The sequence below is a fragment of the Lissotriton vulgaris genome, chromosome 1_1 (genome assembly GCF_964263255.1).
Source record: "Lissotriton vulgaris chromosome 1_1, aLisVul1.2, whole genome shotgun sequence".
NCBI lineage: Eukaryota > Metazoa > Chordata > Amphibia > Caudata > Salamandridae > Lissotriton > Lissotriton vulgaris.
Genome location: NC_141685.1, coordinates 111,586,399 through 111,613,918, shown reverse-complemented (window position 1 = coordinate 111,613,918; position 27,520 = coordinate 111,586,399). Strand labels below are relative to the sequence as shown.

The 27,520-nt window shown below is 48.9% G+C and overlaps 1 long non-coding RNA gene across 1 annotated transcript; it reads right to left on the bottom strand.

Annotated features, from left to right (window-relative positions):
• Positions 1-1,844: 1,844 nt before the first annotated feature.
• LOC147737650 (uncharacterized) lies at positions 1,845-17,464 on the bottom strand. The gene is made up of 3 exons (XR_015299339.1): positions 17,350-17,464; positions 3,915-3,965; positions 1,845-1,961 (listed from the first exon to the last, which is right to left on the bottom strand). It is a non-coding gene; the product is annotated as an uncharacterized LOC147737650 (long non-coding RNA).
• Between the last annotated feature and the right edge of the window lie 10,056 nt (positions 17,465-27,520).

The window sequence follows — 27,520 nt, the reverse complement described above, 5'->3', positions numbered from 1 at the left end:
TAAATAAACATAAAAATAAAAGCGCTATTAAGCGCTTGGGCAAGATAAAGCGCTCCAAAGCGCTAAAGGGGCAAGAAAACGCGCCCTCAATCCCCGGATAAAGAATAAAGGGCTATCAGCGCTAAGAATCAATCTACAGCGCCCCCAGTGCTATAAGGACATCCAAAGTCCAGTAAAGTCTTCCAGGGGATACAGCAAAGTCCCTCCAGGGTAAAGCAAAGTCCCCCATCCTTCCGGACAGGCAGAGGGGTCCCCCAGAAGTCCTCCAGGCATCCAGGGGCTGGGCAGCTCCCGCCCCTGGTAGATTCAAGTCAGAAACAAGAACATTTTGGAAGGGGACACAGCCCCTTCTTATACAGTGAAAAGTCTTTGAAGTCTTTGAAGTCTCAGTGTGAGAACCAGCTAGAACTGGTTATAGGGAAGTCCTGTCAGTATCAGGGACAGAGGTGACAGTCGCCCAGCAGGAGGTGGAGCCAGCTTTGTAGTCAGGCAGGCACAGCCCTTCACTATCAGGTGCCATCTCCTCCCACTTCCCTGGCAGCAGATGCTGCCTTTCATCCATGGGCTGACTCAGACAACCTCCTGGGCTCTCCAGCCCCTGTCACCCTCAAACCAGACAGTCAATCCACAAGCAGGCCCAGGCACTCCTGGACCAGGCTCACAAGCCAATCACACGCCAGACACAAATTACACAAATATACCAACTTCTAAAAGTGGCACTTCTAGACTAGACACATTCATGCCGCATATACCATTTCGCAGCATTCAGTCTCACGAGTTCTCTCATACCAAACTCGCCCCTGCACTCCCCACACATCAGGAACTACCATGGCCATACATATTCCCCATTCATTCCTATGGGAGGGCAGGTCACTCACCACACATACACAGAGAGCTCAAGCACTTTACACTGTACCACAGCGAAAAAGTGCGCAGAGGCCTAAAATCACCACCACCAGGTTCCAGAACCAGGCTAGGAAAAAGCAAAAAGTCTTGGGTGAACCTGCCTAAAGGGCCGGGTCCAACAGTCAGTATGTCCTGAATTTTAGGAGGGTTACCGTATCTAGTGCACTTTGTTAGACAGCGCTCACCTGTGGCAGTAAGATGGTACTAGGCACCTTATCACCTATGCACGGTGCAGGGCTTTGAGTTACAGAGCTCCTCACGCTGTGGAGAAGATTAGGTCACATTTACCCATTTTCCCATATTTGGTCCTGATGAAATGCCAACAGATTGCTCCATGACTAAAAAGTTGACCTGAAGTATAGACCCCAGCTTACCAGCAGGTCCATAGGTGATCGACACTTTCACACAGTGATAGGGGCCATTAGTTCCTCAATTTCTCTGCCACTGTTTTTAATCTCAACATGGACCAGGAAGATCACATTAACTATATTGTAGCAACTGTTCGATAGTTGATCTTATATTCAGACTTTCACCAATCTCACATCTTATGACACAACATCCTCTGTCCTACTATGCGCATCCGGCGTACTTAATAAAAGATCTCCAACAAAGTGCCCTCTTGTGGTGCCCGCCAGGCATTGTAGCGCCGGCCTGGTGAGGAGTATAGCCCAATGATGAAGCATGTCACCTTCAGGTGAGTGAACACAACTTGTCTTAAAAGCACATGCTTCCTAGGGTGACTGGGTTCAGTTACAGATAATGTCTCTGGGACTGACCCTCCAGAACAGTATACTGTGATTTGATTGTGTTTTATTTTAACAAATGTAAATAGCAGATATTGGCGCTTGCTTGTTTCACAAAAATGATCGGATACCTGCCTCAAAGCGCACTTCTTACAGACGAGTATGTGGTTATCATGTTGCTGCTATAAGCTCCTTACCTGTGTGAGTTATCTTGAACGATGCAGGGAGCAGACCGAAACCAGCCACATGTGGAGATCAATGACAAATACTGAAGAATTAACAGAGCTTCCAAGTGACCATTACTTAATTGACCTTCAAAATAAAAGACACGTTTTTAGTATTCTGGTGACTCATGACCAAAAAAAGCAAAGGTTATAAATTCAATATTGTCTCAAATACTTAAAAAATGGAACTGGATGTGCTGAATCGGATGTTGTCCCAGGTCATGCCTGACACCTTTCACCACTATTGCTTATGGGACTTGTAGTTTTGTTTTTCTCATTAACCCCTTCCATGCTGATGACGAACCCTTAGCCGTCATGCACTACGGTGCTCGTGTGCTGATGATGGCTGGGGTTCGTCACGGCCCGCCCCTGTTCGTGTTGTTTACAGCACACCAGGGGAATCGCGGCCGCATGGAAGGGGTTAAAAGGATGGTCTCTAAAGTCCCAGTGTTCTAAGCGATGTTGGTCAAAATCAGAGGCCTGACGGAGGATGAAGCATGACACTGCTCTGCTTAGCAGTGAGATGAATGACAGTTCCCCAGCCCTTCCATTCTTTGACAGACAGAGGCTTGTCAGCCGTTCATATTTTTTTGCAACAACAAAGAAACGTTTATTACAGCTTGTGTCACTAAAGAGATAAAACCCCAGGGCGTATTTAATTAACTACTGACAAACATGAACAATCAAGAACATGAGTTTCTGGAAAACTATCAAGCACCCAATCAGAATCAGCCACCTTCACACTCAGGTATTCCTGAGGCTTTGGAGAGGGTGAATTGCACGTGGTATAAGAGGAACACTACATGACTCAAAGCTCACTTCTCAGGGATGTACTGAACTGCCAGCCTCATGGCACACTCAGCCAGCTCTTCGCCTCCTCCTTCTAAAACTGTTGACCAGCTATCAGGGCAAACAAGCCTTCAGCAAAGCATCGCTGGCTTGGTTCCACACCGGACCAGGCAAGGTGGTCAACTCCATGCTCCTCCAAGTCAGCAGGCACTCTGGTCGAGCTAGTCCTAACCACACATGAATGTTCCCCATCACAACTAATGGTACTAAGTTATGTTTCTGCCAAATGATTGGGTCAAAAAATGAAAGGTTTTACTATGAAGAGCTGAAAGAGAAATTCTGAAGTACACATGAGCATTATTTGTCTACAGCAGCAAATCATGTATGCGCTCTGTAGAAAGCATGTTTGAATGAAACATGGAATGCATTGCAGCCAAAGATCTGTGCAACATCATAGCAGAGTACAAGATAACTTGTGCTATTATTCCAGCAGAACAAAATGCCATTCCTAATGTGAACGTCATTTTAAAGACGGTGCCAGGAAATTTATGGTCAGTGTTGTTCTTCTGCCAGTTAAAAGACTATCTCCTTTTAATGTGCCAGGAAATAAAACACTATGAGAAATCCTACTCGATGGAAGGGTGCTGCCTGCCGCTGTGTTGCAGTTTACTTATAATATAATCTGATTTATGCATGGATACTCCCGGGTACTGCCAGCTCGGGTCTGCACACAGCAGTCTGGAGCCACTCAGGAAGGAGGTAAGCTCTTCATTTCATCTTAAGCCCTTAGATTACATTCACAGCCTGATAGGTCCGGATAACTTTATCCTCGCTCTAACTGCGCCGAGCAGATAGACGTAGCCCAACATAGGCTGTGTTGTGTGCTGGGTGATGCCTGACATCTTATTATCGTTGGCGGGAGGATGAAGCTCTGATAGGAGCTGCTACAAGAAGAGCAGAGAAACAGGACCACAGATCGCCACAGGGCGACAACTGCCCAGAAGCTGAAGAAAGAACTCTTGAACAGCAAACCTCCTACACCCTGGAGATTCTCCAGGGTAAGCAAATGATGGTAATGAAATGCAAACTGCAGCATTAAGGTCACACACTACAACATCTTTCCCTTTAAAACAAAGGTAACAGCCTACAAGAAAAAACTCAACAAAAAGCATCACAACTAGAAAATGCATTTTCAAATGCTGCAAAAGAGGAACAGTTAATACAAATGAAAAACATTAATCTTTGTTCATACCTTAGTAATGTGCTTACTTCTTGGCTTCACTCCATCTGCAGCAATAACGCTCTGAAAGGAGAAATTACTGCTGTGAGTCTCAGAGTCTTCAGTGTTACTGGTCTCAGTCACGAAGACTGCGGTGTCGGAAGATAACTTTCTCTTATTTGGCTTTATAGATCCACCAGTCACGCAATCACTTTTAGCAGACACGCAACTGTCGGCAGCATCATAACTTCCGGCAGATCAGCAATTCGGATATCAGCACTAATATTGGTTGAATATTCAACAAGCACGATCTCGGCTTACCAAGCAGCACAAAAGAATCGGGTCTCACAACCATACCCAGAGTCACAGCTAGCTCTGCCGCCACTTGAGCACACCCAAACATCTCAGCACTTAAGCACCAGTCCCAGGGGAGACCATCTGTGAAGTCCTTGTTAACTTGCACCACTCCTGGGTTAGCACAATCAGCATCTTGGACAGCGTCTAACACCGCTACCACAAACATTCATCAACATCCAAATCTCGTCACCCAAACTACCCTAAAAGGGCTTTCTAGATAAGCAGCCAGCCCTGTAGTGTCTGCCTCTGTGCACTAATTTGATGCCAAAGTTGTAATTTTAAAAACAGCCTTCGTTACATTACAGGGGCCTGACTGACACCATTATTGGGCATTCTGCAGATTAAAACATCACCCTCTTAGCTTGCAATATTGTCCATGTTTCGCCAAACACTGGCAGCATGGAAGAATGGCAACAACTGTTGTCGCACTTGAGTTTGATTTTTAAAGTCACGCCTTATCACAACCATAGTGAATGCCGCTCATACTTCCCAAAATTAGATTGTTAGAAAAGTTCATTAAGCAGCTTTTGTAGGTGGTGTTAAGCTCTGCATTATTTTTTGCCTCACCCCAAACGGACACGCCGTTCCCCACGCAACTTTCAAGTTTCTAGGCGCCGACCTGCATGTTTGCAGTGGGGCGCCTTCCTGGAAGGAGTAGGCCATATATATTCCACAAGAAGGTGCTCAAAAGTGAAGGAGCCACACACGATGTCGGTTTATCCTTTTATTGGGCAGACTGCAGATTAAAACACCTTCCTCTTAGCTTGCAAGATTGTCCATGTTTTGCCAAACGCGTTTCGGGTAAGTACCCTTGACCTCTGTGTGTGCTGCTGTCTGCCATTAAAAGGTTACATTGGAAGATTGGGCTCTTATCGCCCATTAGCACTCCTCAACACTGACTACAAAGTTTTTGCATCACTATTGGCAAGGCGTCAATCTCCCGTAGTGAAAACATTGGTACACTCTGACCAAAACGGGTTTGTTCCAGTCCGGTGCACTTCTCTTAATATTCGTAGATTTTTTAGGATACAGCAATATGCAATGCATAGTTAGCCTAGGTCGGGTTGCTTAGTTCTTGACCTGGAGAAAGCCTTTGACTCTCTGGAATGGCCTTATCTGGCGGCAGTCTTAGGCACATTTGAACTGGGAGATCACTTTTTAAATATGGTTCACCTATTGTATCAGCTCCCCACTGACCGAGTCCGCACCTGTAGGTTGATCTCGGACCCAATCAGGGTGAGACGTGGGACATGCCAGGGCTGTCCCTTGTTCCCGTTGCTATTCTCCCTAGCAATGGAGCCACTGGTGATGATGCTCCGAGGAGATGGGGAGGCATGAGGCATTCCGTTAGGGGATGGGCTACATACTATTTCCCTGTACGCGGATGACCTATTATTATATCTTCGGGATATCACTGTGATCCCGACGTCCATTGCAGATATACTGAGACCTTTTGAGGAAATGTCTGGACTCCGGGTTAACTGGACCAAGTCAGAGATGTATCCCTTCAGCGCTGCCACAGCAGAGGAAGCTGTGATCTTAAATGGCTCACCTCTCGCATGATACCCCACCACGTTTAGATACCTTGGGATCTTTGTATATCGGATGCCTGACGACCTGTTTGAGGGTAACCTGATGAGAGCAATCTCGGCACTCTGGGCTCTGGTGCGCTTCTGGAAGACACTTCCCCTAAACGTTATGAGTCGTAATGCGCTGTTGAAAATTATTGTGTTGCCTAAGCTGCTGTATTATTTTTCAAATCTCCCACTCTATGTTCCGCCCAAGCTATCGAGAGTTAGAATAGCTCCTCCGGGATTTCATATGGAATAACGGGAGGCCGCGAATGGCTCTGTGGAAATTGCACGCTCACACTGGTCGGGGAGGACTGGCTGTCCTAATATGGAACTGTATTATTTGGTTGCCCAACTCCAATGGGCAAAAAAATGGCTTGCTGGTCAGAATCTGGAGGACACGGCGGCCATGGCACGGCCCTGGACCCACTCTCAGATCTGCCATCTGTTTCACCCCGTTGCGAAACTTCCAAGGCCAAAACAACTACATCTCGGATTGGCAATACAATGTTATAGGAGAAGCTTATATATCACCCATGCGACCCTCCCATATGCCCCTATATTTCCACTGCTCGGTACATAACGTGGCAGGCTGGGTACATCAGAAACAGCTCTGATGATCTGGCACGCTGCGGGTTTGACCACGCTGGGTGATCTTTGCAGCGACGGTGGGCTATTGCCGTTTGCGACACTAGCTGAAGACGCTGGGTTGCCGGCAGGTCAATTCCTTTTACATGCCTCCATTCTGAAAGCACTATCAGCTGTCTGGAGGGACTTAACGGTGGAACCACAGGCACACTTGCTACTTCAATACCTGCATGTAATGGGGGAAGGCTCCCATGTGGTGCACTGGTTAGTGGAAGCGCTCCTCATGCACACACTCAAGCCCATGTTGCGACTTCGTGTTAGTTGGGAAACAGATAGAGGTCGGCCATGGACTGATAAGGAATGGGATGCTGTGTTAGCAAGCTCCAGGCACATACGAAGAAACTCCAGATTCAAACTTATACAGACGTTTATCTTCCAGAGGACGTATCTCTCGCCTGATAAGATAAATAGATATTGCCACATTGCCACCTCTGCATGTCCATCCTGCTAACAACCAGACGCGGATTTACTACATATGCTTTGGGCCTGCCCATCCCTGCAGCAATATTGGCGGGGGTAGTTACTACACTATCCTTATGCACAGGCACGCCCTTACCGCTGTCTTGGGAGATTTGCCTTTTAGGACTCTATGCCAGATCAAAACACAATAAAATCACCTCAAGATTCCGGGATCTGGGTTTAATCACGGCAAAACGACTAATAACCAAAAAATGGAAACATGCAGAGCCACCAGAGATGGTTGGCTGGAAAAGTTCACTTGTAACATGGGCACAGGCGGAGAGCACGGCGCTACACAGGGAGGAAACGGCAACGTAAATACCCTATAGCGCAGGACTGGGACTCTATGCTAGCTGCCCTTTGAAGCGGTGCCGCGGTGAACGATGAAGGTGTGCAACCTGTTGATCTGCAATAGACATGATAGTACCCAGTGTCATGATTACAGGACAATGTTGTGCCCAGACATGCAGACCCTTGTCCTGTCCACAGGTAGGCTGCCCCCCAGCCGCCACACGGACCTCCAGTGACGCTGTAGCCTGCTGTAGCCTGCTCCCGCTGCCTGTTGCTGCGTGAACCCTTGCCAACTGCATCTCGCTTTTTCCCCTGTACTGCTGTGTTGTGTCCTTGAGCCCCGTTCCCTCGTTTTGCTTCTGTGCCCTGTGCCCCCCTCCCTTCGTTTTTGCTTTCTGTGCCCTTGAGCCCCCACTTCCCTTGTTTTTTGCTTCTGTGTCCTGTGCCCCCTTCCCTTCGTTTTTGCTTTCTGTGCCCTTGAGCCCCCTTCCCCATTTTTTGCTTCTGTGCCCTTTCTCCCCCCCACCTCCCTCTGTGCTATTTTCCCGCCACTGTGCCCCTGCAGCCCCGCCCCCGCTGTTCCCATTCGCCAACCCACTCCTGCCTCTCAGCTGCTCCTCCCTCCCACAGCCCCTCATATGGAGGCCGTGTAGCGGGCGCGCCGCTGGCTAAAGCAAGCCCGTCTGCCCCTGTCCGCGCCTGGACCGCGTCCAACGCCAGAACCCCTGGCCCCGGACGGAGCAGAGGACCTCGACTGAGATACGACACCGCCGCCCTCAATGCACTCAACATCGGACGACCACGCGCCTGCTACCAAGCCACCCCGAAGCGAACACACGGAACCTTCACCTGTCAAGCCTGCAAATTCACCTGCCTCCGAACCTGCAGACCACCGCCCGGACCTAACATCAACAACAACCACCTCAAGTGCATCCTCCTCAACACCCGCTCCCTCCACAAGCACGCCATCGAAATCTGGGACCTCCTCGACACAACAGCACCAGACGTCGCCTTCCTCACGGAAACCTGGATGAACGCTTCCTCGGCCCCCGACATCGCCATAGCCATCCCGGACGGCTACAAGATCATCCGGAAGGACCGCATCAAGCAAACCGGAGGAGGAATCGCCATCATCTACAAAAACACCATCAACATCACGACCAACGCCGAAGACACACTCCCTGCCGCCGAACACTTACACTTCCAGATTCACACCGACCTCAAGACCACCCTCAGAGAAAAGCTCATCTACAGACCCCCGGGCCCACGCACACAATTCAGCGAAACCATCGCCGACTTCATCACCCCGCACGCCCTAGCCTCACCCGAATACATCCTCTTAGGGGACCTGAACTTCCACCTGGAGAAAAAAGACGACAACAACTCCACCACCCTGCTCGACAACCTTGCCAACCTTGGACTCAAACAACTGGTGAACACCCCCACCCACCTCGCTAGCCACATGCTTGATCCCATCTTCTCCGCCAGCAACCACGTCTCCTTCAGCCACTCCACCGGACTACACTGGACCGACCACAGATGCATCCACTTCACCTTCAAAAAGACTACATCCCACCACCGCACGCAACACATCCCCAGCAGATGCTGGAGCAAAATCACCACAGACCAGCTACTCGCATCACTGAAACAGAACCCGCCAACTGACACCGCCGACATCAACTTCGATGCCCACTACCTCTGACAGTGGATTACCAAATGCGCCAACGACCTCGCTCCACTGAAGAACCACCCAGGCAAAACCAGAAACAGGAAAACCCCGTGGTTCACAGATGCCCTCAAAGACTCAAAGAAATCCTGCCGCACCCTCGAAAAAACCTGGTGCCAAGAACGGACAACAGAAAACATGACAGCCCTCAAGAATGCCACTCGCGAACACCATCCAGCTGATCCGCACCACCAAAAAGACATCGTTCAAAGAGCCGCTGGACAACAACACCCACAACAGCAAGGAACTCTTCAACATCGTCAAAGAGCTTTCCAACCCCAGCGCCAGCAACAACGACATCACACCGTCGCAAGACCTCTGCAACTCCCTTGCAACGTTCTTCCACCGGAAGATCGTAGATATACACAACAGCTTCGGACCCCACACTCCACCTCCAGTCACCGAACCAACAACCCCCACCAACACCTTCAGCGCATGGATCCCCACCAGCACCGAAGACACCACCAACGTCATGAACTCCATCCACTCCGGCTCCCCCTCTGAACAATGCCCCCACCATATCTTCAACAAAGCCGACACCATCATCGCACCCCATCTCTGGAACGTCATAAACAAATCCTTCACGTCAGCCACTTTCCCTGAGAGCTGGAAGCATGCAGAAATCCACGCCCTCCTAAAGAAACCTACAGCAGACCCCATAGACCTCAAGAACTTCCGCCCCATCTCTCTTCTTCCCTTCCCGGCTAAAGTCATCGAGAAGACTGTCAACAAACAGCTGACTGCGTTCCTCGAGGCAAACAACTCGCTCTACCCATGCCAGTCCGGATTTCGAGCCAACCACAGCACCGAGACCGCCCTCAACGCAGCCACAGACGACATCAGGACCATTATGGACAAAGGAGAAACAATCGCTCTCATCCTCCTAGACCTCTCGGCAGCCTTCGACACCATCTGCCATCGCACCCTAATAACCTGCCTCTTCCACACCGGGATCCAAGGAAAGGCCCTAGACTGGATTACCTCATTCCTCTATGACAGAACCCAGAGAGTTCGCCTCCTTCCCTTCCGCTCAGAAGCCAACAAGATCATCTGCGGCGCACCCCAAGGCTCCTCGCTCAGCCCAACCCTCTTCAATATCTACATGAGCTCCCTCGCTGTCATCGCACGCAAACACAACATCAACATCATCTCTTACGCCGACGACACCCAACTGATACTCTCCCTCACCAAAGACCCAGCCACAGCCAAAACCAACCTCCAGGACGGAATGAAAGACGTCGCAGAATGGATGAAGCTGAGTCTCCTGAAACTGAACTCAGACAAGACGGAGGTCCTTATCCTAGGACAATCCCCATCGGCTTGGGAAGACACCTGGTGGCCCACAGCACTGGGCTCCGCACCAACACCCACGGACCACGCACGCAACCTGGGATTCATCCTGGACTCCTCCCTCACGATGACCAAGCAAGTCTCATCATCTTGCTTCAACACCCTGCGCATGCTCCGAAAAATCTTCTGGTGGATCCCCACCAAAACCAGAAAGACCGTCACCCAAGCCCTCATTACCAGCCGACTAGACTACGGAAACACCCTATACGAAGGAACCACAGCCAAACTTCAGAAACGACTACAGCGCATACAGAACGCCTCCGCACGACTCATACTCGACATACCCCGCCACAGCCACGTATCCGCCCACCTGAGAAACCTGCACTGGCTCCCCATCAACAAGAGGATCACGTTCAGGCTCCTCATCCACACACACAATGCGCTCCACGACAAAGGCCTTGAATACCTCAACAGCCGCCTCTCATTCTATAACTCCACCCGCCAGCTCTGCTACGCCAACCTCGACCTTCGCCACCGTCCCACGAATCCGCAGAACCACCACCAGAGGAAGATCGTTTTCCTACCTGGCAGCCAAAACATGGAACTCCCTCCCGGCACACCTACGACTGACCCAGGACCATCTCACCTTCAGGAGACACCTCAAGACCTGGCTATTCGAGCAGTTAGTGACCCCCCTGCCCCCTTCAGCGCCTTGAGACCCTCACGGGTGAGTAGCGCGCTCTATAAATGTATTGATTGATTGATTGACAATCACGTATTCATAAGATCCCTGGTACATCAGTAGTAACCATCAAGGTCCTGCACACTTTTGGGAGGGGAGGTGCTAGCCGTTGTCTTTATGGCTGTACGTAGGCATATGCCTTTGTTTAGCCCCTGCATAGGCGAGCCAAAAGATAACAAGGTGCAGATAATGAATCATTATGCTCAGATATGCAACGGCAACCTGACTTACATAGATAAGATGGCAGTTAGTAGTACTGTACGTTTCAGTTTTAATTATATGATTATTGGAGGTACAGGTCTTATTGGTATCCACGAGTGACTACCTACTGCGAAATGCCAATCTATATTATTTCCCTCATATTGTTGTTCAAGTCTGAACAACAGGTTATTTTTGTGTGTTAGGATAGAATGTACATCAGATATTGTAGTACTGGCCCCGATAAGATATGTAAGGATTATGCTATGTATGGCCTTGTTTCTGATTCATAGACCATGAAGTAGCAGCACCGGCGAGTAATAGCACAATGAGATTTTTCCATATGTGTCCAACATAATGCATGTATCTGGCAGCAGGACTGCAGTGTTGGTTTTATGTTCTCATTGTTGACACTTGCACTATTGAATGTCACAGGGTTTATATAATTTGCGGTGGGCAACAGAAAGTACTGTATAAAACTATGATGCCAGGTATGATAAAATCAGAAAATACCAATAAAGATATTTAAACAAAAATAAGCATATAATAAGGCCACCTTCATCAGGACCCGCAGATTATCACACCAAAAAGTTCTCAAACACCCTGGGAAGAGCTGGAAAAAACATTTATGGAAAAGTCCACCGGTTACTAGCCCAAGGCGACACAAACTCTTTATATATAGACATTGATTGGACCGAACACATGCAAAGTGTGATACAGTACACACGTGCCACCTTATACCCAGAAAAGATAGTGTCATCAAACATCAAGTTCATCCTAATGTGGTTATCCTATAAGGCTCACTAGGCACACAATAAAACACAAATTGTTAGTCTGTGCCACCATAATCCCTAGAGTTATAAAAAAGCAAAGGGGGGAAAACCAAGAGCTTACTCCATTTGTCCTCAGATACTCACTGTAATGTATTATGTATCAAAGAGCACACTGCTCATCACTTAAAGGTTAGTGTGCCCCAATACTCTGTAAACGTTCAAAGGTCTGCCTGGTTCCTAGCAGGGAGAAGAGCACACTGCTCATCACTTAAAGGTTAGTGTCCCCAATACTCTGTAAACGTTCAAAGGTCTGCCTGGTTCCTAGCTGGGAGAAGAGCACACTGCTCATCACCCAAAGGTTAGTGTGCCCCAATACTCTGTAAACGTTCAAAGGTCTGCCTGGTTCCTAGCACGGAGAAGAGCACACTGCTCATCACTTAAAGGTTAGTGTGCCCCAATACTCTGTAAACGTTCAAAGGCCGGCCTGGTTCCTAGCAGGGAGAAGAGCACACTGCTCATCACTTAAAGGTTAGTGTGCCCCAATACTCTGTAAACGTTCAAAGGTCTGCCTGGTTCCTAGCAGGGAGAAGAGCACACTGCTCATCACCCAAAGGTTAGTGTGCCCCAATACTCTGTAAACGTTCAAAGGTCTGCCTGGTTCCTAGCAGGGAGAAGAGCACACTGCTCATCACTTAAAGGTTAGTGTGCCCCAATACTCTGTAAACGTTCAAAGGTCTGCCTGGTTCCTAGCACGGAGAAGAGCACACTGCTCATCACTTACAGGTTAGTGTGCCCCAATACTCTGTAAACGTTCAAAAGGTCTGCCTGGTTCCTAGCAGGGAGAAGAGCACACTGCTCATCACTTAAAGGTTAGTGTGCCCCAATACTCTGTAAACGTTCAAAGGGCTGCCTGGTTCCTAGCAGGGAGAAGAGCACACTGCTCATCACTTAAAGGTTAGTGTGCCCCAATACTCTGTAAACGTTCAAAGGTCTGCCTGGCTCCTAGCAGGGAGAAGAGCACACTGCTCATCACTTAAAGGTTAGTGTGCCCCAATACTCTGTAAACGTTCAAAGGTCTGCCTGGTTCCTAGCAGGGAGAAGAGCACACTGCTCATCACTTAAAGGTTAGTGTGCCCCAATACTCTGTAAACGTTCAAAGGTCTGCCTGGTTCCTAGCAGGGAGAAGAGCACACTGCTCATCACTTAAAGGTTAGTGTGCCCCAATACTCTGTAAACGTTCAAAGGGCTGCCTGGTTCCTAGCAGGGAGAAGAGCACACTGCTCATCACTTAAAGGTTAGTGTGCCCCAATACTCTGTAAACGTTCAAAGGTCTGCCTGGTTCCGAGCAGGGAGAAGAGCACACTGCTCATCACTTAAAGGTTAGTGTGCCCCAGTACTCTGTAAACGTTCAAAGGTCTGCCTGGCTCCTAGCAGGGAGAAGAGCACACTGCTCATCACTTAAAGGTTAGTGTGCCCCAATGCTCTGTAAACGTTCAAAGGTCTGCCTGGTTCCTAGCCGGGAGAAGGAGGTGATCTATCACGGTCAGATAATTTTAAACCTACTTATAACCCATCTCACCCTTCAAGAGACAGCTTTCTTACCAACAATATTATATTTCTTTTCCCATAGTTCCTTTGATATGAGTTTGGCATCTTTGATATGAGTTTGACTCGCTCCTGCACGGTCGCTCCCCTCCTTCCCTCGAACCTGGAAGCAGCGCTGGTATCGTTAACTGCTCATTATTACTCCACATAGCGCTGCTAGCATTGTCTGAATTCTGCGCTCCTGCACTGAACTATCTGCTGCTGGCTGCTGCACATACGATATAACATAGCGCTTCTGCACGCATTTAGATTGTGCAATTACATGCGAGCTGCCTGGCATTAATTTTAATAGCGCTTCTGGCCGGTCCCACCAGTGGTGTTTATTTTTGTGGCAATAGCTCAGGCTTAACTCGGACTGTGCCCCGGTTTCATTTTCAAGCAGCCCGCCTCCAACTTGTTGTTGTTTTCAGCTCTCCTGGCCCGCCTCTACCTCCCCGAGACCGCCTCCCAGCGGCCCCTCCCACGCTCCGCCCCCTCCACCATCCATTTATGGCCAATGCCCCCACGCGCAGCGTCCACGCGCTTCGGCCGCGCCGAAGGTGCGCCAAAGGTAAGCCCGTCTACGCCCGTCTGCGCCTGGACCGCGCCCAGCGTCAGACCCCCTGGTCCACGCAATGCCCAGCCCCCCCGCATTACCTACGATGCCCCCTCCCTCCTAGCCCTTAACCCCGGTCGCGCTCCCACCTGCGTCCAAGCCGGCCCTGGACAAACCCATGGACCTTTCTCCTGCTTCTCCTGCAAATTCAGCGGCACCGACAACATCTCCGCTACGACCACACCACAGATTCCCGACCCCAACCACCTACAATGCATCCTTCTCAACACCCGATCGGTCCACAGGCACGCCATTGACCTGTGGAATCTACTAGACACCATTTCTCCGGACATCGCCTTCCTTACGGAAACATGGATGAATGCTTCCTCCGCACCAGACATCACCATTGCCATCCCTGAAGACTATAAGATCACTCGCAAAGACCGCACCAGCCACACAGGAGGAGGAATCGCGATCGTCCATAAGAAATCAATCCGCATCTCAACCAGCTCTGACGCCAACCTCGCCAACTCCGAACATCTTCACTTCCAGATCCACATCGACCCCAAAACCACACTCAGAGGCACCCTCCTCTACAGACCACCAGGACCCCGCGCAAAATTCAGTGAAGACATCACGGACTTCATCACCCCACACGCGCTCCCCTCCAAAGACTACATCCTTCTGGGAGACCTCAACTTTCACCTTGAAAAGATCAACGACCGCAACACCACCACCCTCTTGGACAACCTCGCCAACCTCGGACTTAAACAACTAGTCACCTCCCCCACCCACATCGCAGGTCACACACTCGACCCCATCTTCACATCCAGCAACCATGTCTCCTTCAGCCACACCACGGACCTCCTCTGGACTGACCACAGCTGCGTTCACTTCACCTACAACAAACCAAAACCCAGCATCCACCTCCAACCTACCCTGCAAAGAAACTGGAACAAAATCACCACGGACCAAATCTCCGCATCACTCCTTCAAAACACCCCAGCCCTCTCTTCTAACGCTAACGAAGCCGCCGCCAACCTCACCCTATGGTTATCCAACACCGCTGACACCTTAGCACCACTGAAAAAACGTCAAAACAAACCTGGCAGCAAGAAGGCCTCATGGTTCAACGATGATCTCAAGAAGTCCAAGAAACTCTGCCGCTCCCTTGAAAAGGCCTGGAAAAAAGACCCTACCACCAGCACCAAGGACGCCTTCAAAAACGCCACACGCACTCACCACCAACTAATCCGAAAAGCCAAGAAAACAGCATTCAAGGATCGACTTGACAACAACGCCCACAACAGCAAGGAACTTTTCAACATCGTCAAGGAATTTTCCAATCCCTCGGCCAACTCCAACGACATCACCCCCTCTCAAGCCCTCTGCGACTCCCTAGCCTCATTTTTCCACAACAAGATTGCAGACATCCACAACAGCTTTGACAACCAACCCGGAAACCAACCCACCCTACCATTTGCTGATCATCTCCCCCCCGTGAACACCCTTAACGACTGGAACCCAATCTCCTCTGAGGACACCATCCACCTGATGAATTCCATCCACTCAGGATCCCCCACAGACCCATGTCCTCACCACATCTTCAACAAAGCAGACTCCGTCATAGCACCGCACCTCCGAGACGTCATCAACTGCTCCTTCAACTCCGCCACCTTCCCGGAAGACTGGAAACACGCTGAACTCACCGCCCTTCTGAAAAAACCCACAGCGGACCCCACCGAACTCAAAAATTACCGCCCCATCTCGCTTCTTCCATTCCCGGCCAAAGTCATTGAGAAAGCTGTCAACAACCAGCTCGCCGCCTTCCTCGAAGCCAACAAATCCCTCGACCCCTCACAATCTGGCTTCCGAGCAAAACACAGCACTGAGACCGCCCTCATCGCAGCAACAGACGACATTCGAACTCTACTGGACAATGGAGACACAGTCGCCCTCATCCTCCTTGACCTCTCTGCAGCATTCGACACAGTCTGCCACAGCACCCTTTTACAACGCCTCAATAACATCGGAATCCAAGGAAAAGCACTTGATTGGATCACCTCGTTCCTCACCGGAAGAACCCAGAGAGTCCGCCTTCCACCATTCAGGTCCGAGGCCTCTGAAGTCATCTGCGGCGTACCACAAGGATCCTCACTCAGTCCCACCCTCTTCAACATATACATGAGCCCCCTCGCGGCCATCGCACGCCAACACAACCTCAACATCATCTCTTACGCGGATGACACTCAACTGATCCTTTCTCTCACCAACGACCCCAGCACCGCCAAAACTAACCTACACGAAGGAATGAAAGAAGTTGCCGAATGGATGAAACAAAGCCGTCTGAAACTGAACTCAGACAAAACAGAAGTCCTCATCCTAGGTACATCCCCCTCTGCATGGGACGACTCCTGGTGGCCGGAAGCCCTCGGAAAAGCACCCATCCCGACAGACCACGCACGGAACCTAGGCGTCATCCTGGATTCTTCACTCTCAATGAACAGACAAGTCAGCGCCGTATCCTCTTCCTGCTTCAACATTCTTCGCATGCTCAGAAAAACATTTCGCTGGATCCCCTCCGAAACAAGGAAAACAGTCACCCACGCTCTGGTCACGAGCCGACTGGACTACGGAAACACCCTCTACGCAGGTACTAACGCAAAACTCCAGAAGAAACTCCAACGAATCCAAAACGCCTCAGCCAGACTCATATTAGACATCCCACGCAACAAACACATCTCTGGTCACCTTAAAGACCTCCACTGGCTACCCGTCAACAAGAGGATCACTTTCCGACTGCTTACCCACGCACACAAATCACTCTACGACATCGGTCCAGAATGCCTCAACTCACGACTGTCCTTCTACACCCCCTCCCGCCAACTACGTTCTTCCAGCCAAGCCCTCGCCACTGTACCTCGCATCAACAAGACCACCATGGGAGGCAGATCCTTTTCTTACCTGGCTGCTAAAACATGGAACTCACTCCCCGCTTACCTTCGCCTTACCTAGAACCACCTAGCATTCAGAAAGCAACTTAAAACGTGGATATTTGACAAGTAATCCTCCTCCCCTTCCTAAGCTCCTTGAAACCCTCTGGGTATGTAGTGCGCTATATAAATTCTATGACTTGACTTGACTTGACTTGTCGTACCATCGGGTTTCCGCCTAGAAATCGACAATTTTTCCAAGGATTTTATTAGACTAAGGCCTCCTTTTATACAGTGGTTAAAAAATTCCCATTTAAGGACTTAGGGCAGGACAAAATACCTTGAATAAATGGAGGTACTCCCAACAGGAAGATCTTCTAAGAATAGCGTCTCTGTGTACACACACAGCCGGAGGTCCAGAGTCTTGGCTCCTTTTGTAACTTAGTTTTGATACTGTCAAAGAAAATAAAAATAAAAGAGGAGAAGAGTAATATCTAACCAAGCGTGGGACCCAGTCACATACCAAAATACACTAAGATCTAGGACTCAGGCATTGAAATGTAAACCAGCCCTTCAGATAATCCTATATGTCTACTACTCCTATAGCAAGACTGAATCAATAATAATGTTTGTCATCCCACTGTCTCAAACTGCATAGTGGTTAACACATCCAGCTGGTATGTCGTAGACTGGTTACCCATATTAAACCACCAAATAGGTGGTAGTGTTTGATAACATCCTCAAGACTCTCGTATATTTCTTATAAGGAACATGTCCCACAGGTTTTAAAAGGCAAGCTAGTAATATCTGCCCTCCATGCCGGTAGTGATTTGTGACAGTTTACTATCCTCCGCTAGACTGTACATACGGGCTGGACTCCCATAGATTTTGCCCCTGTTGTACCGCTTCCCATTTTTTATTCATACAACACATTTGCCTGTTTTACCTCTGACTGCCCCCACCGAGCAATCATGAAACCCCCCAAAAAATGTGATACCGAAACTGACTGGATAACCCACGTCCCAAACTCACCTTCAACAACGACATGTGTCTCATCCAAAATAGCGTGACAGATCTGGGGTCTGAGGGGGCAGATCTGGGGTCTGAAGGGGGGCAGATCTGGGGTCTGAGGGGGGGCAGATCTGGGGTCTGAAGGGGGCAGATCTGGGTCTGAGGGGGGCACATCTGGGGTCTGGGGGGGCAGATCTGGGGTCTGAGGGGGCAGATCTGGGGTCTGAAGGGGGCAGATCTGGGGTCTGAAGAGGGGCAGATCTGGTGTCTGAGGGGGGCAGATCTGGGGTCTGAGGGGGCAGATCTGGTGTCTGAGAGGGGCAGATCTGGGGTCTGAGGGGGGCAGATCTGGGGTCTGGGGGGCAGATCTGGAGCCTGAAGGGGGCAGATCTGGGGTCTGAGGGGGGCAGATCTGGGGTCTGAGGGGGGCAGGTCTGGAGTCTGGGGGGCAGATCTGGGGTCTGAGGGGGGACTGTAGATGAAGGTAACTGCACAGGAAGACAATGGTTCCTTCCTCCTCTGCAGCAGGCTGAACACTCAAGGAGAGGCCGGAAGTGATGTCAGCACCGCTGCTGGTGCTGTCTCTGCCACCGCTGACCCGGAAGAGGAAATCCTTCTTCTCCCATCCCATGTGCAGTTCAGGTGGGTTCATCTGCAGGAGAGGAGCGCCTTCTGGTGGCCCCTGACGGAACCGTCGCCTCCAGGCACCGGCAGGGAAATAAGCATTGGCGCCTGTAAAGACAAAGACATGGGTGTTTTTAAGGCACTCACACTCCAAGGACAGGCCTCACCCTTGCTTGGTGTGCTCTTGAGGAGTCTCATATTCAGCCCCTCATGCCAGCTCTGCCCCCTCCCTCAGTGAAATACCAGCAATGTGTTCATTTTTTTAAACTTCTGCAAAGGAACAGACATGACATTCAGGAGGTCAGCGGCGGCAGAGACAGCATCAGCAGCGCTGCTGACATCACTTCCGGCCTCTCCTGGTGTGTCCAGCCTGCTGCAGAGGAGGAAGGAGCCCTGTCTGTCTGGGCAGTTACCTTCATCTTCAGACCCCACAGACCCCCCATAACTGCCCCCCAGATCTCCCCCTGCCACCCAGACTCCAGATTTGCCCCTCAGACCCCAGATCTGCCCCACTCAGACTCCAGATCTGCCCCCCTCAGAACCCAGATCTGCCCCCCCCAGACCCCAGATCTGCCCCCCTTCAGACCCCAGATCTGCCCCCAGACCCCAGATCTGCCCCCCTCAGAACCCAGATCTGCCCCCAGACCCCAGATCTGCCCCCCTTCAGACCCCAGATCTGCCCCCAGACCCCAGATCTGCCCCCAGACCCCAGATCTGCCCCCCTCAGAACCCAGATCTGCCCCATCAGACCCCAGATCTGCCCCCCAGACCCCAGATCTGACCCCAGACCCAGATCTGCTCCCCTTCAGAACCCAGATCTGCCCCATCAGACCCCAGATCTGCCCCCCAGACCCTAGATCTGCCCCCCAGACCCCAGATCTGCCCCCTTCAGACTCCAGATCTGCCCCCCTCAGAACCCAGATCTGCCCCCCTCAGACACCAGATCTGCCCCCCAGACCCCAGATCTGCCCCTTCAGAACCCAGATCTGCCCCCTTCAGACCCAGATCTGCCCCACCAGACCTGCCCCCTTCAGACCCCAGATCTGCCCCCTCAGACCCCAGATCTGCCCCCCTTCGGACCACAGATCTGCCCCCCTTCAGACCCAGATCTGCCCCCTCAGACCCCAGATCTGCCCCCCTCAGACCCCAGATCTGCCCCCTTCAGACCCCAGATCTGCCCCCCTCAGACCCCAGATCTGCCCCCTCAGACCCCAGATCTGCCCCCCTTCAGACCCAGATCTGCCCCCCCTTCAGACCCCAGATCTGCCACGCTATTTTGGATGAGACACATGTCGTTGTTGAAGGTGAGTTTGGGACGCCGGTTATCCAGTCAGTTTCAGTATCGTATTTTTTGGGGGGTTTCATGAATGCTCCGTGTAATGTGGGGGCAGTCAGAGGTAAAACAGGCAAATGTGTTGTATGAATAAAAAAATGGGAAGCGGTACGACCGGGGCAAAATCTATGGGAGTCCAGCCCGTATGTACAGTCTAGTGGAGGATAGTAAACTGTCACAAATCACTACCGGCATGGAGGGCAGATATTACTAGCTTGCCTTTTAAAACCCGTGGGACATGTTCCGTATAAGAAACATACTAGTGTCTTGAGGATGTTATCAAACACAACCACCTAGTTGGTGGTTTAATATGGGTAACCACTCTACGACATACCTGCTGGATGGGTTAACCACTATGCAGTTTGAGACAGTGGGATGACAAACATTATTATTGATTCAGTCTTGCTATAGGAGTAGTAGACATATAGGAATATCTGAAGGGCTGGTTTACATTTCAATGCCTGAGTCCTAGATCTTAGTGTATTTTGGTATGTGACTGGGTCCCACGCTTGGTTAGATATTACTTTCCTCCTCTTTTATTTTTATTTTCTTTGACAGTATCAAAACTAAGTTACAAAAGGAGCCAAGACTCTGGACCTCCGGCTGTGTGTGTACACAGAGACGCTACTCTTAGAAGATCTTCCTGTTGGGAGTACCTCCATTTATTCAAGGTATTTTGTCCTGCCCTAAGTCCTTAATTGAGAATCCTTTTAACCACTCTATAAAAGGATGCCTTAGTCTAATGAAATCCTCGGACAAGTTGTCGATTTCTAGGCGGAAACCCGATGGTACGACAGGGTGTTCCGTAGGTGCCAAACTCATATCAAAGGAACTATGGGAAAAAAAATATAATATTGTTGGTAAGAAATCTGTCTATTGATGGGTGAGATGGGTTATACGTAGGTTTAAAATTATCTGACGGTAATAGATTACCTCCTTCTCCCTGCTAGGAACCAGGCAGACCGTTGAACGTTTACAGAGTATGGGGGCACACTAACCTTTAAGTGATGAGCAGTGTGCTCTTTGATACATGATACATTACAGTGAGTATCTGAGGACAAATGGAGTATGCTCTTGGTTTTCCCCCCTTTGCTTTTTTATAACTCTAGGGATTATGGTAGCACAGATGAACAATGTGTGCTTTATTTTGTGCCTTAGTGAGCCTTATAGGATGAACACATTAGGATGACCTTGATGTTTGATGACACTATCTTTTCTGGGTATAAGGTGGCGCGTGTGTACTGTATCACACTTTGCATGTGTTCGGTCCAATCAATGTCTATATATAAAGAGTTTCTGTGGCCTTGGGCTAGTAACCGATGGACGTTTCCATACATGTTTTTTCCAGGTCTTCCCAGGGTGTTTGAGAACTTTTTGGTGTGATAATCTGCGGGTCCTGATGAAGGTGGCCTTATTATTTGCTTATTTTTGGTTAAATATCTTTTTTGGTATTTTCTGATTTTATCATATCTGGCATCATAGTTTTATACAGTACTTTCTGTTGCCCACCACAAAATTATATAACCCCTGTGACATTCAATAGTGCAAGTGTCAACAATGAGAACATAAAACCAACACTGCAGTCCTGCTGCCAGATACATGCATTATGTTGGACACATATGGAAAAATCTCAGTGTGCTATTACTCGCAGGTGCTGCTACTTCATGGTCTATGAATCAGAAACAAGGCCATACATAGCATGATCCATACATATCTTATCGGGGCCAGTACTACAATATCTGATGTACATTCTATCCTAACACAGAACAATAACCTGTTGTTCGGACTTGAACAACAATATAAATTTTTTAAAATGCTTTTAAATCACGTAAATCAATTGTATCCTGAATTATGATGAACTGACCGCGGTGTTTATGATGTTTTTGTTAATGACTGTGATTTTATTTGATCTTTTATGGTTATTGTGTTTTAATAACCGAATAAAGAATTTTGACTTGACTACAAGGTGCAGGAAAGTGTGCAGATGGACATCACTAAATAAAATGGTTCTGGCCCTAATAGAATCATGTAACTTAGCAGGCATATTAAGGCGAACAGAGACATCAAATTAATATAAGAATATTGTAATTTGGTTATGTAATATATCAATGCACGTTGTGGCATTCATGTGTAACCAATTATCGGTATTAAAGAAACCAGTATATCCAGTTATGCTTTCTCAATTCCTTCTTCCTAGAGGCCACCACTGCTGCTATCCAGCTGTATTCAGCGGTGCCTCCTGTGACCTGGAATCCTGTATTTAATCAATACCAAAGGTCGTCAATGCTTCTAGCCAACTCCGGTCACTGGTGCCACTAGCACCCCCACCACCTTTGGGCCTGTTATTCTTTTAGCCGGCTCCAGTCAGTAGTGGCCCCTTGGACCTGTATGTAAGCCTACTAGCCAGCTCCTGTTAGTACTGGCCCCTGGGACCTGTTATCATTCTAGCCAACTTGAGTCATTAGTAGCACCTTGGGACTTGTGATCATACTAACCAGCTTCAGTCAGTATTGGCCCCCTGAGACCTATTATCCTGCTAAGTAACTCCAGTCAGTAGTGACCCCTGTACCTTAAATCCTGCAAATATTCAAAACCAGAGGTTAACTCTACTGCCAACCAGTTCTAGTCAATATTGACATGTATTGTTACCCTGCCTGTAATGAATACCAGAGGCCAGCGTTGTTGCTAGCCAGCTCCAGTCACCAGTGCCCGTCACATATTATCCTCAATAGGATCAATGCCCAAGGCCTGTGCAGCTGCTAACCTGCCTTAGTCAGTAGTGACCTCCCAGACCTGTTATTCTGCATATAATCAGCAAGGCTTCGGCCATAATAACACTCACCCCACATCCTTATGGTATATTAGCAATGTAATTTATTTACATCATACGGTAGGTACCGCGCTATTTCACACGATCCCAAAAACAAAGAAAATCAAAATTTGTCTGACGGTTCAGCGCGCCACCTTGTCAAAAATTACCAATTCACACCAAGCACTATAGCCCGCCACATCACATGGCATACTCAACCACAACATGACAAGATACCACAGCAGGGATTTGGGGCCATTAATCCTCTGTTCGAGGCTTGTGTGCTGTAGATGCACATGCTTTCCATACTCCTGCCATCTTGTGTTGGGTCCGGATGTTTGCAAGTTGTTTTCCTTTGAAGAAGTCTTTCCAATCACAAGATAAGTTGACTCCACCTTTCGGTGATAGTGCGCATGGGCATCAACTCCATTGTTAGTTTTTTACCCCAAACGGGTTCGGATGTGTATTGCTGCGCTCTGAAACCGCTCTTTGGGTTCCCCTCAGTCCACTCTACCCTCAACGGTATTGTTTCAGGGCTACTCCTTTGATTGCAGCGGGTCCCAGACGGCAGTTTCCTTTGTGGTATCGGCGGTCTTTTTCAGCAGCTCACCGCACCTCACCTGTGGGCTCTCCTTTGATTGCAGCGGGTCCTGGACGGCAGTTTCCTCTGTGGTATTGGCGGACCTTTCCAGCAGCTCGCCCTTGGAGCAGCGGGAGCATCTTTTCATTTGGACCTCGTCCTGTGGGGGCTGAGTATCTTGCGAGGAACTGTTTCAGCGTGTGGGCTGTAATTGGCGTGGGCAGGGACTCGATCTCCCAGGAGTCCCTGCACGACCAACACCACCTGGTCCCGCCTTCCTTGCCGGCCCCGCCCACAGGACCCCGTGTGCCCTATTTACAGGATTTTCCCTTCCACTGCGCGGGAGCGTCCCGGGAGAAGCCCGGGACAAGGGCGGGACCGTCTTAGGCCGTCCGGGGCAGTCCGAGGCTGGGCTGGGGCATCCCTCTTGGTCTGTAGCCTTGGAACTGCATGGTCCATTTCTGTGGTGTGTTTAGTTCTGAGTATAGCTTCCCTTAGGTACTATGGCGTCACAGTTGGTTAAAGGGGGGAAGGCTGGCCTGAAATCCATTACAGGTAGCCTAATGGGGACATTGGACAATTATATTACAAGGGTTTCGGTAGCTCTGGACCACCAGATAGTCGACTTTGAAAAGAGGCTATCATCTGAGATTTTTACCAAACGGTCCTCCCTGGGTCCTATTGAGCATTGTTTAACGCCTGAGATCCGCATTAGCCAACGCTTAAGTGACCTTGGTTTACCAGAGTCTAGTATTGAATAAGATTCCCTTGTGAACATCTTAGAGGGAAATAACTCATCAGTTATTCATTTGGGCTGTACCGACCAAGTAGAGAACCATGTTAGTACGTCATCCCCAATAGGTTCCCCTCTTTGTCCCCCAAGGGATCCACCGATGAAAACAACTCGAGTTGTAGGCAAAAGGAAAAGAAGAGGTGGTGGTTTGAAAGGAAAAAAAGCTAAAATCCCGAAATTAGCTAGAAAGGGGGTTCAGCACCATATAATTGACCTGCCCGATCCCGTGGCAAAACCCCCACTTATCTTGCAGGGGAATGGGGTTCATTTGGATCATGTTGAACATCTGATTCGCTCTCTAATACTCCCCTTGTGGTAAATAAAATTACCGTGCAATTTTTCCGTATAATTAATGACAGGTAAAAGAATAGCTCAATCAAATGAGAGGCAGAGTCCGTGGTATCTGAGTCATACGGGCTTTAATTAAAATGGCTCGAGCCAAGGGAGATCAGATCCATCACCACAAGGGTTCAGGAGGGGATATGCAATCATGACAAAGATGTCAACGTTTTATTAACAGTACACAATATATATAGTAAAACTGTACAATGGTGATGGATACTGTAGGCGTGACAAGTGAAAAGAATAAGATAAGAACACATGTGCGTAGCAAGAAGGCGTGCACAAGGGCGTACACGGAGGTGTGTGCTGGAAACGTCACAGAAAGTGTCATAAGTGGGTGGATGCATAGAGAATTTCTGCAGGGTCAGCAGAAACCTTTGACATGGGTGCGCGCGCAACTAGTATGACGTGTGATTGACGTGTGATTGACGTGGGACTAGGAAGAGCTGGGGGCTTGACTTTAGCACTAGTAGAGGAGACAGAAGTCTGGCATGTCAGATCGACCTGTTCCTATGACATATCTGATATCTTGTGTTTGGAGGATGTTTTATCTGAAGTAAAAGGTCTCTCGGGCAGAGGCTATTCTATACTGAATGCATATGTGTCTAAGTGTAATGCGCGGGGCCATGGGCCTACCATGGTAACGGGAGCAATGAATTACATGAAGGAGACAGGAAGGCTTGGCCCTTTGCTCTGCAGCCGGGAATATGTTTACCTATATCACTAGACTGGAATGTGTTTTCGAGGAGGCTGAACTGATAACTTGAAGGCAAAATACTGTCTTGGCAGGCAGGCCGGGCTGAGCCAGGCACCGCTTCGCTTGGCAGGAAGTAAGGCAGAGGTCAGGGATGCATCTCCATGCTGCAGCTTTTCAGAGACAGAAGTGGTTCGAAGTCAGAAATCAGGGCCTAGCTCGGCAGAGCCAGGAAAACGTAAAAGTATACCATGTAAAGACGTTGGCATGGCATGTTTAAAGACTGAATTATGGATCCATTCATGGTGGATCTGGTAGATGACATGTTACCGTTGGACGCAAATGTATATGCGTCTTCATATTCGGTCATGGAGGGAAATTACATGTACATTAAGCACGTACATGGAGACGTTGGGGTACACGTTAGGGGACATACCTGACCATAAAAATTTCAATTACCTCACCCTTGATTGAGAGATTAAAGTTAGTCACAGCAAGTTTGTGTGAATTGGAAACAGTCACTAAGGCTAATTTCGACATGTTAAACTCCTTAGTTGAGATACAGAGAAAGCCTTTAGAGTGTAATGTTATTTCCAAACCGGTAGATACTAGGACTGCCTAAGTACCCTCTCTTACGCAGAAGGCAAAACAATTGGGTACCGATAATGTTGTGAGCTTCCCAGATGCAGGGGGTATAAATATGTGTATGACCATCAATGGAAACCAAGGGGCTCCAAAAACAAATCAGGAGGCTCGGACAGATTTACAAGGGGCCCCGATATTACATCAGGAGGCCTGATCGAATCACATAGATTGGGTTCTGGGCATTTATTGTCTGGAAAAACGGATATAGGCGCATGTAATCAAGTGACTCTAGATCTACCCCCACAAAGCGCTCCCCTTATATTGGTCTTGGCCAATGTACCATCTCTTCGTGCCGGCTTAACTGAGGATTATTTCCAATTAAAGAACAAGGCTACCCATTGGCTCGCAAGTAATCTGGAATCTGGCCAGGAGGTGGGACACAATATTGTTTTGGCCCGCAGGGTAGCATGGTTGGGGAGTTCAAGGAAGAACAGAGAAGGTGACTGTGTAGTCTTAAATTTTAATAACACAGTATCAGTGGCTAGGCTCCTCTGGGAGTATGAACAGAATTTTCAGCCAAGGGGAAATGGTATTGAAATCTTGCACCTCGGGTTCTTCTACAAACCTGGGCCCCATGGGATACCTACATATAGTAATTTTACAAGAAGGAATCCTAGCAACCAAACTCGCACTACAATGCGTCCTGGTGGGTGGCATATATCCCATCAGAAGCTAACAGGTCCATGGGGTAGAGGGTTTCAAAGGGGTCTAGGTGAAGTGGAGGTCACAAACAGATTTAATGTATTGTCCGGGGTTAATGAATGTGATTGACTCGGATGTAACCAAGATGACTGCACTTGTTTACATGTCTCTAGGTCTCTTGACAACCCTGCTACCCATGTAGCTAGAAATGAGGGGAATATTAATACCTTGGAAGTGGTGGGGTACATCACTGATCCTGTGACTCCAACGATAGAATGCTGCAAAGGACCAGTATATCCTGACACGATCAGTGTCGGGACACTACTGTCATGGAATATAGCGGGATTGAGCCATAAGCAGGATTCCCAAAATTGGATGGACTTTATTAATAACTTTGATATATGTTTATTCCAAGAGACATGGGTGTGTGAACCTTTATTCCAACAAGGATATTTGAATTACTTGGTACCAGCAACTAAAGGTCCAAAGGGTCGCCCCATGGGTGGATTAACTATTTGGGTACGGCAAAATCTACCCGTCAAGGTTAAAGTGGTAGAATTGGGCAGTAAGGACATCCAACTGATAAAACTAGATATGGGTCCTCAAGGGCATCTCCACATATATAATGTGTATGCTAGGGGTAGTAAGGGTGGGAAGTCCAAGGTCTTATTGGCTTTGGCTTCACTTTTGGAAATCCACTCTCTGGATAACAGTATTGTTATTGCCGGCGACTTAAATCGCACATTCGAACCCCTGGATATCTCTAATGATTTTGTAGGGAAAACAGAGGATATGCAATGGGGGGTCCCAATAATTGATCTGGTCCCTGTGAAACGCTGGACAGAGGATATTATATGTTTAAATACCATCTGTCTAGAAAAGGGCCTTAGGGCATTAAATGGGAGAACCAAGAGCGACAGGGGGGGTCATGTACCTTCGATAATGGACGCAGTAGAAGCAGGATAGACTATGTCCTGTGTAGTCTGAAACTTTGGCAATCAGTATGTGACATGGAAGTTAAGATGAGGATTGAAAGTG